Source organism: Symphalangus syndactylus, chromosome 16 (assembly GCF_028878055.3).
Source record: "Symphalangus syndactylus isolate Jambi chromosome 16, NHGRI_mSymSyn1-v2.1_pri, whole genome shotgun sequence".
NCBI classification, from domain to species: Eukaryota; Metazoa; Chordata; class Mammalia; order Primates; family Hylobatidae; genus Symphalangus; species Symphalangus syndactylus.
In genome coordinates, this window is record NC_072438.2 from 55,989,956 (window position 1) to 55,999,161 (window position 9,206).

The 9,206-nt window shown below is 38.8% G+C and overlaps 1 long non-coding RNA gene across 1 annotated transcript; it reads left to right on the forward strand.

Annotated features, from left to right (window-relative positions):
- Nucleotides 1-2,942: 2,942 nt before the first annotated feature.
- On the forward strand, nucleotides 2,943-8,906 carry LOC134732748 (uncharacterized). Its single transcript, XR_010116230.1, has 3 exons — nucleotides 2,943-3,611; nucleotides 6,161-6,316; nucleotides 8,718-8,906. It is a non-coding gene; the product is annotated as an uncharacterized lncRNA (long non-coding RNA).
- The last annotated feature ends 300 nt before the right edge of the window (nucleotides 8,907-9,206 follow it).

Below are 9,206 nucleotides of genomic sequence, written 5' to 3' on the forward strand. Positions count from 1 at the left end.
AGATGTTAGCAATCTCAGCATATCTTTTTTTTTTTCTTTTTTTTTTTTTTATTATACTTTAGGGTTTTAGGGTACATGTGCACAATGTGCAGGTTTGTTACATATGTATCCATGTGCCATGTTGATTTCCTGCACCCATTAACTTGTCATTTAGCATTAGGTGTATCTCCTAATGCTGTCCCTCCCCCCTCCCCCCACCCCACAACAGTCCCCGGAGCATGATGTTCCCCTTCCTGTGTCCATGAGTTCTCATTGTTCAATTCCCACCTATGAGTGAGAACATGCGGTGTTTGGTTTTTTGTCCTTGTGATAGTTTACTGAGGATGATGTTTTCCAGTTTCATCCATGTCCCTACAAAGGACACGAACTCATCATTTTTTATGGCTGCATAGTATTCCATGGTGTATATGTGCCACATTTTCTTAATCCAGTCTATCGTTGTTGGACATTTGGGTTGGTTCCAACTCTTTGCTATTGTGAATAGTGCCGCAATAAACATACGTGTGCATGTGTCTTTATAGCAGCATGATTTATAGTCCTTTGGGTATATACCCAGTAATGGGATGGCTGGGTCAAATGGTATTTCTAGTTCTAGATCCCTGAGGAATCGCCACACTGACTTCCACAATGGTTGAACTAGTTTACAGTCCCACCAACAGTGTAAAAGTGTTCCTATTTCTCCACATCCTCTCCAGCACCTGTTGTTTCCTGATTTTTTAATGATGGCCATTCTAACTGGTGTGAGATGGTATCTCACTGTGGTTTTGATTTGCATTTCTCTAATGGCCAGTGATGAGGAGCATTTCTTCATGTGTTTTTTGGCTGCATAAATGTCTTCTTTTGAGAAGTGTCTGTTCATGTCCTCTGCCCACTTTTTGATGGGGTTGTTTGTTTTTTTCTTGTAAATTTGTTTGAGTTCATTGTAGATTCTGGATATTAGCCCTTTGTCAGATGAGTAGGTTGCAAAAATTTTCTCCCATTGTGTAGGTTGCCTGTTCACTCTGATGATAGTTTCTTTTGCTGTGCAGAAGCTCTTTAGTTTAATGAGATCCCATTTGTCGATTTTGGCTTTTGTTGCCATTGCTTTTGGTGTTTTAGACATGAAGTCTTGCCCACGCCTATGTCCTGAATGGTATTGCCTAGGTTTTCTTGTAGGATTTTAATGGTTTTAGGTCTAACATATAAGTCTTTAATCCATCTTGAATTAATTTTTGTATAAGGTGTAAGGAAGGGATCCAGTTGCAGCTTTCTACATATGGCTAGCCAGTTTTCCCAGCACCATTTATTAAATAGGGAATCCTTTCCCCATTTCTTGTTTTTGTCAGGTTTGTCAAAGATCAGATAGTTGTAGCTATGCGGCATCATTTCTGAGGGCTCTGTTCTGTTCCATTGATCTATGTCTCTGTTGTGGTACCAGTACCATGCTGTTTTGGTTACTGGAGCCTTGTAGTATAGTTTGAAGTCAGGTAGCGTGATGCCTCCAGCTTTGTTCTTTTGGCTTAGGATTGACTTGGCAATGCGGGCTCTTTTTTGGTTCCATATGAACTTTAAGGTAGTTTTTCCAATTCTGTGAAGAAAGTCATTGGTAGCTTGATGGGGATGGCATTGAATCTATAAATTACCTTGGGAAGTATGGCCATTTTCACAATATTGGTTCTTCCTATCCATGAGCATGGAATGTTCTTCCATTTGTCCCATTTTTCATGTTTCCTTCTTCAAAGATCTCTTGAGATTTTTGGTTTCTCTGCCCCACTTAATTTTTCTTTAGAATCTTTAGCTAGTTGTCCAGTCCCAAGAAACCCATCAAACTTCACATGTATTTACTGACAAATGGACATTGCATTTCTCATTGACTTCACTGATCTCTGGGGAGGCATGCTCCATGAAGGCAGCACTTTTATTTCCAGTGAAAAAGGCACAGTTAGGCAATATGGGAAAGGCATTTCTGAATTTCAGGACCATTCCTGAAACTGAGTTTGGGTCAGTTCTCTCTAGAAAATATTCTATTTTATTTACAAAGCAAAATTATTTTATTCCTTAGAATAATATCAGAGAGAGTTTCACTACTATTTACATTCAGTCTTTTGCCCTAAGTCAAATAATCAACTGTGGGAGGAGAAGATCTTTGAAATAAATTTATTCTGTACCCTATGGACAGACACAAATTCTTTGGAGGCCTTTAGTTATATCTCCCTAAGAACTATGAGGGAAGATAATAGGCAACTGATTTCAAAAAATTTTGTTCTATTTTTTTGAAAGCTCGACTCATTTATGCTCTCCAGTGTCTTATCTCCATACTGCTCTGTGTTTTACTTCTGAATCAATCTTCCCTCCCTCCCAAATATTTTCAGTGTGACTTCTGGAAACCTCATTAGAGGACATCGACTCCATTTCTTTGCTTTAATTAAAATTCATACTATCTCTATGGGGACATTGCTTCCCTTGACATGTGCTCCACTGAAGGCTAGTCATTTTCCTAAAGGTTAAGGTGTCATAGAATTTATTTAATAGAAGTGGGTTGGCATAATTTTAGCTCCATATTTCCTATTCCCAACCACTATTCCTCCATTTTAATACAAAAGCCCCTTCTTTACTGTCTATCCATCTAACCATAATGTCTTCTAACAACTGCCACATTTATTCCAGAACTTCCTCTCCACCCAAGCAACATCATTTTCTCATTTGGCCTCCCTTTCACACTCATGTGGTCGGCTCATCTAACACCTTAACCTCATAGGTTCTTTGTTTCCTCAGCTCTGAGACTTTTTCTTGAATTCAGCCTTCCACTGCCTATGTCTTAGACATTTTTTAATGGCCTCAACTGTTCCATGTAAAGAACCATAAGCTTAAATATCCATATTCTCTTACCCTTATTTTGATCTTTTAAAATACTTGTTGAGTATCCCTTATCGAAAATGAGTGGGACCAGAAGTATTTTGGCTTTTGGATATTTTTCAGATTTTGGAATATTTGCATTATACTTACCAGTTGAGTATCCTTAATTTGAAAATCTGAAATCTGAAATGCTCCAATGAACATTTCCTTTGAGCATCATGTAAGTGCTTAAACACTTTCAGATTTTGAAGCATTTCAGATTTCAGATTTTCAGATTAGGGATATTCATTGTTTGGCTGCCTTGGCTTGGGGCCACAATTTTATCTCCTGCTAGGGCAGGCTCTTCAGACTCACTTCTTCCAGCTGCGTCAGTGTAGGGAAGTAGTTGGCAGGCTTACTGTGAAGCTCCTCCCAGACTTTAGCCAACTTCAATCTCAAGCCACAGGCAGAGAGTCTTCTTAGTGTAGTTATAGTCCTTTCCTGCCCTGTTTTATGTTGGTTAGCTCCAGTTCGAGTTCCTCTCTTGGAGCCTTTACTAAAAGTAGCAAGAAGCAAGCATCTTATACCAAACACTTGAAATGTTTTCCTCCATGTTCTTTGGAGTTAGAGGTTCAGATGCCATGTGCTCTACCTTCCATGACATCATAGATGGTGGTTTTAACAAACATTTGTCCATGGCCTAGCAAAACTCACCAGCTTTATCACTGTCACATGCTGGGGAATTCTGAGTAAATGCTACGCATTTCAGATTCTCTTCTGTTCAGCTCCTCTTCCAGGTACAAAGTTTTGTGTTAGTTAAGATACAGGTTTGGTGGCTGTGATAGAAGTTCAAAATAAGAGTGGCTTAGAGAAGAAAAGAGACTATTTCCCAGTCACATAATAGAACAAGTTATTAAGGCATCATAGCTTTACAGGGAGGTCAGTGCTTGGGTATCTTCTATTTTTCTTTTATCCAATCACTACGGCATGGCTTTTGTGGCCAAAAAGAGCTCATCACCACATCTGAATGTTAGCTAGGGAAAGGGGAAAATACTCCCTTCACTGACATACAGCAGTCACCAAAGCTGGTCACATGGCTATTGAGAAGGTGCAAGGGCAGCTGGGAAAGCTGCAATGCATTCTGGATATTGGTGAGAAGGCAGCCACTCTCATCTACTCTGATATTGAGAATTACTTGTGATCACTTTTAATTATCATATTAAGCTTATTATGTGAGTTGGAACATTAAAGAAAAAATACACAAACAAATAAACTAGAGAATATTTTCCACTCCATTCATGTGACCACCAGTCTTTGATGGAGTTCCAGCCTGACAGAGATGAGAGGCAGAGCTCACAGGATAGAAAGATTTGAATTTGACTTTACTTTTAAATGCTTTCTTAATAGCTGAGTCCAAAAGTTAAGTTAAAAAAAAAACTTGTTTAATTTTTCCCTCTGTCTCTAGGTAGCCCTGCATTAACATTATCATGAATACATTCCATTTAAAGACCTCCTTGAAAAGACAGTTCACAAATTGCCTCTATTAATGTTTCTCAGTTTTCTAGTCAAAATAAATATCTCAAGTTGTGCATTTCCTTTACGTAACAGTGTGCAGTTGTGATAAACAAATTATATATGGAACTGACATGATCCTACAACATAAACTCTTTGAGAACTGAGGCTGTGAGTATTTTTTAGATTAGTAGATACTTTGCAATTTTTTTTAATGGAGTCTCACTCTTCTGCCCAGGCTGGAGTGCAGTGGCATCATCTCAGCTCACTGAAACCTCCGCCTCCTGGGTTCAAGTGATTCTCCTGCCTCAGTCTCTCGAGTACCTGGGATTATAGGCACGTGCTACCACGCCCAAATACTTTTTGTATTTTTAGTAGAGACGGGGTTTTGCCATGTTGGCGAGGCTGGTCTCGAAATCCTGACCTCAAGTGATCTGCCTGCCTCAGTCTCCCAAAGTGCTGGGATTACAGGCATGAGCCACCTCGCCTGGCAATCTTCTTTCAACTTAATCAGCCCTTATACACTCAAAGAGTTACTTGGGTGCATGCTTTCTCATTATCTATTTTCATCATTGCATATATCTGAGGAAGGATAATGAGACTCTACTATCAGTAGAAGGATGTTTGGATTATCAAGTGCAACACTTTATAGCCTATCTTGACTTTTCTCCGAAACTTCATAGAAGAAAAGATGGGATTTTCTGACTCTTTTTAACTCCCTAGGACTAGAGAGCCAGGAAGACAGAAAAAAGGGGCAACTTGGTACAAAGTTTATAATGGGAACATAATAGTTCCGGAAAGCAGAATAGAAGAATCTTATTAAAGAAACCAAGACAGGGAGCTTCATTAACATTCTACTCTTGAACTCATGCTTTTATTATATACTTATGTGTAGGGCTATTCTGAGGACCGACTATTCATTTTTTTCAAATAATTCGTATTTTAATGTATTTACATAGGTAATTTACATGACATTATTTTTAGAAATCATGACCTATTTCAACCTGTCATTGTTATCTATGGCTTAATTTCTGTGAAAAGCAATGAAGTCTGTCTGCAATATAGCAATGATGATCTCTAATTTTGTAGTTCTCTAACTTGTTCACACATTTAGAATGACCTTTTATGCCTTTCCAACTATGGCATCTTCTATTGTTATATGATTTGGGTTCAAATGTTCACCAATACATAGTGCTTGAAATGCATATTAAAAAAGTATGAACAAGGGAGAAGAGAAGTTGGTACAGAAGCAGTAATACACGGTGTTCTCAAGCAATCCACCTATGTTGCCATTTCTAATTTCATATCTCATAATTCAAAATCCTGGGGAGCTGCCACTGAATCATTTCTTCTCCTATTCATAAATACCTGGACCCAATACACCTGGGAATACAGGGATCTTGAAAAAAATGAAAGAATGGAATAAAAAATTAGCCTCAGGAAAGCAGCCTAAATATATTTGAAGATGACACATTGGTAGGTAGGTAGGTAGGTAGATAGATACCTAGAGAGGTAGATAGATAGATAGATAGATAGATAGATAGATAGATAGATAGCTATTCCAAGACTATAAAACTATGAACCAATTTTTAAAATCATATAATCTTCTAATATTATGCTGAGCTGTGATCATCTGCTTATATAAAATTTGACACACATTCAAAGAGATCCTTCAGTGATAATTTTTTAATCAGAAGGAAAAAGTTTTAGATGCTACTTGAGAAAAGGACAAAGTATAGGTGGAGTTTCTCTTTTTTGCCAGTTGTTATTACTTAATTACACTATCATTCTGGCCATAAAATGAACAAAAGGATTCATTCCCTTCTCTCATTAGGTATTAAGGATCAGTTGTCGATTCATTCATTTCACACATTTCACTAGTGACACTGAATACTGCAGAGCCAAAGATGAAAGGGGAAGCAATTCACAGGCTGATGAGAAGATGCACGATTGCCATTCGGGTACTGAGAGCTGCAACGGAGGAAGGGTGGTGAGAGCACTAATGAATTCTTGCTATGTTCTGGTCGTTGTCTCATCCGAATAACAGCTCCCTGGAAAAGGTACTATTAATCCCTAAAGAAACTAAAATTCAGAGAGATTAAATGACTTTCCCAAAATCACAAAACCAATATGCAATAGAGCCATAAATCCAATTCAGGCCTGCCTCATATCACAATTATTTTCTATCTGCTATGCCAAGTGGCATCCTTGAGTTTTGCAAGATGCCCTCAGTGCCAAGGCATGGGCCCTTACCAGGGAAACTTTCTTTCTTTCTTTTTTTTTTTGACAGAGTCTCACTCTGTAGCCCAAGGTGGAGTGCAGTGGTGCAATCTTGGCTCACTGCAACCTCTGCCTCCCAGGCACAAGTAATCTCCTGCCTCAGCCTCCGGAGTGGCTGGAATTACAGGCGTGTGCCACCATACCTGGCGAGTTTTTTGTATTTTAGTAAAGATGGGGATTCACCATGTTGCCCAGGGCAGTCTCAAACTCCTGAGCTCAGGTGATCCACCCGCCTCGGCCTCCCAAAGTGCTGAGATTCAGAGAAATTTTCATGGAGAGGGGACAGATGGAGTCAATTCTTGTGGGGTGAACATGAGTACCACAGGCAGACTGAGGTTGGGAAAGATTTTCCAGACAATTGGAAGAGCATATGAAAGACACAGATTTCGAGAAATGTCAAGTCTAGGGAACTGCAAGCCTTTTGGCACAAGAAAGCCACTGTGGACTGTAGAGGCAGGATGCCTAGATTCAAATCCCAACTGCTACACTTCTAAGCTTTGTAATTTTGGCAAGTTTTTACTCTCTTTTTTCTTATCTATGAAATATAGATTTTATATGTATAGATATAGATACATAGATAGATAATAATACTACCTGCCTAATAAAGTTATCAAAGATCAAATGTTATATGTGAAGTATTTTGTACAGTGATAGGAATCCAGGAAGGGCTCTATGAATATTATATATTATTATTATTCTAAAGTAGCTGGAATACAATGTTCAAAGGAGATAGTGGCAGGAGATAAGTTTGAATTGAAAGATTGAGGCCAGAACATAAAGTGCTTCCTATATTATATTTTATGTAATTGGAACATCATTGTAAGGTTTAAATATTATTTATGTGTGTATGTGTGTTTTATGTAATTAATTCTAGTTCATCATTTTAAAATATCTTTATGATGTCACTGTGAACAAGAGATGAGAAGAAATGAATCTTGAGTTAAGGAGACCAGCTCTCTGATTACTGCAGTAATCCAGGGAGGGTGCCATAAGGATTTCAACTGGAAATGAGTCCATCATGATGGAGAGGAAGGACAGGGCTGAAAAATACTTAGGAAGTAGTATCAGTAGGACTTTGTTAAGAGAGAGCAGAGGCAGGCTACAGATGTTGGAGGTGTCAATTACAGAGATAGGGAAAATGGGAGGAGAAGCAGGCTTTGAAAAAGTGCCTCGTCTTGTAAAATTATGTCCTATTAAAACAGTAAAAGAAATTAATATATTCAATCCCAAAATACAGGTACAATTCTTTTTGAAAGAGTTACCCAGATAATCTTGCTTGAAGTTTTCAGTTAAATAAATTTCTTGTTAACAAGTAATGTAGTCATAGAAGAAAACACTTAAAACTTTAATTGAATAAAGCTAATAAATCATTTAGTATCATTTACAGGAAACTGTTACATAACACACACATTCAATACTTTTTGGTAAAGTATAAATTAATGGAACGAGAGCACACACACAGACGTTGAGTTATGTTTATGACTTTATTAGTCAAGAATACAAAATTGAGTAGCTACATCAAGCAGAAGCACATGCTTTGCTTCTGTGCAGAAGCACAGAATCCCTTGACTTCCAAATGTCTGAAACAGACACATGCAGATGACATTGTCGAACAAAATAGGGTCTCACCAGACCTATAATGTTCTTTTCTTGATATAAATATGCACATGAATTGCATACGGTCATATGGTGCCAATTACCATTATTTCCTCTGGGCTTACCTATCCATCTAAAGAGAATTTACACCAATACTGTATTTCTACTTGCAGGAATATATGAAAGCATAGTTAACTTCTGGCTTAGGACCCCAACTCAGGATCAACAAAGCAGTCCTCTTGGGGGAAGCCCATTTCGCTACCATTTAAAGTTATTATAAGTATTAAATAAAAGCTAAGTACTTGTAATCAAGTGTGTTATAATGCAGTTAGGGAATTAGATTTCAGGTGTTTATTTTTAACACAAACCCATTAATTCTAACACCTAAGGCAAATGCTAGTCAACATGAATGGAGAAACTTTTGATTAGTGGTATATGTTTTCAGATTTCTGGAACATTCATAGACTCTTCAATGTCTTATGTACTGAAATTTTTTAAACCATTGTTTTCTCTAGAAACTAATGAAACTCATCATAAACGAGGAGGAGCCAAGATGGCCGAATAGGAACAGCTCCGGTCTCCAGCTCCCAGCCTGAGCGACACATAAGACGGGTGATTTCTGCCTTTCTGTTTGAGGTACCGGTTTCATCTCACTAGGGAGTGCCAAACAGTGGGTGCAGGACATTCGGTGAAGCGCACTGTGAGCAAGCCAAAGCAGGGCGAGGCATTGCCTCACTCGGGAAGCGCAAGGGGTCAGGGAGTTCCCTTTCCTAGTCAAAGAAAGGGGTAACAGACGGCACCTGGAATATTGGGTCAGTCCCACCCGAATACTGTGCTTTTCCAACGGGCCTGGAAAATGGCACACTAGGAGATTGTGTCCCACACGTGGTTCAGAGGGTCCTATGCCCATGGAGTCTCACTGATGGCTAGCACAGCAGTCTCAGATCAAGCTGCAAGGCGGCATTGAGGTTGAGGGAGGGGCGCCTGCCATGGCCCAGGCTTGC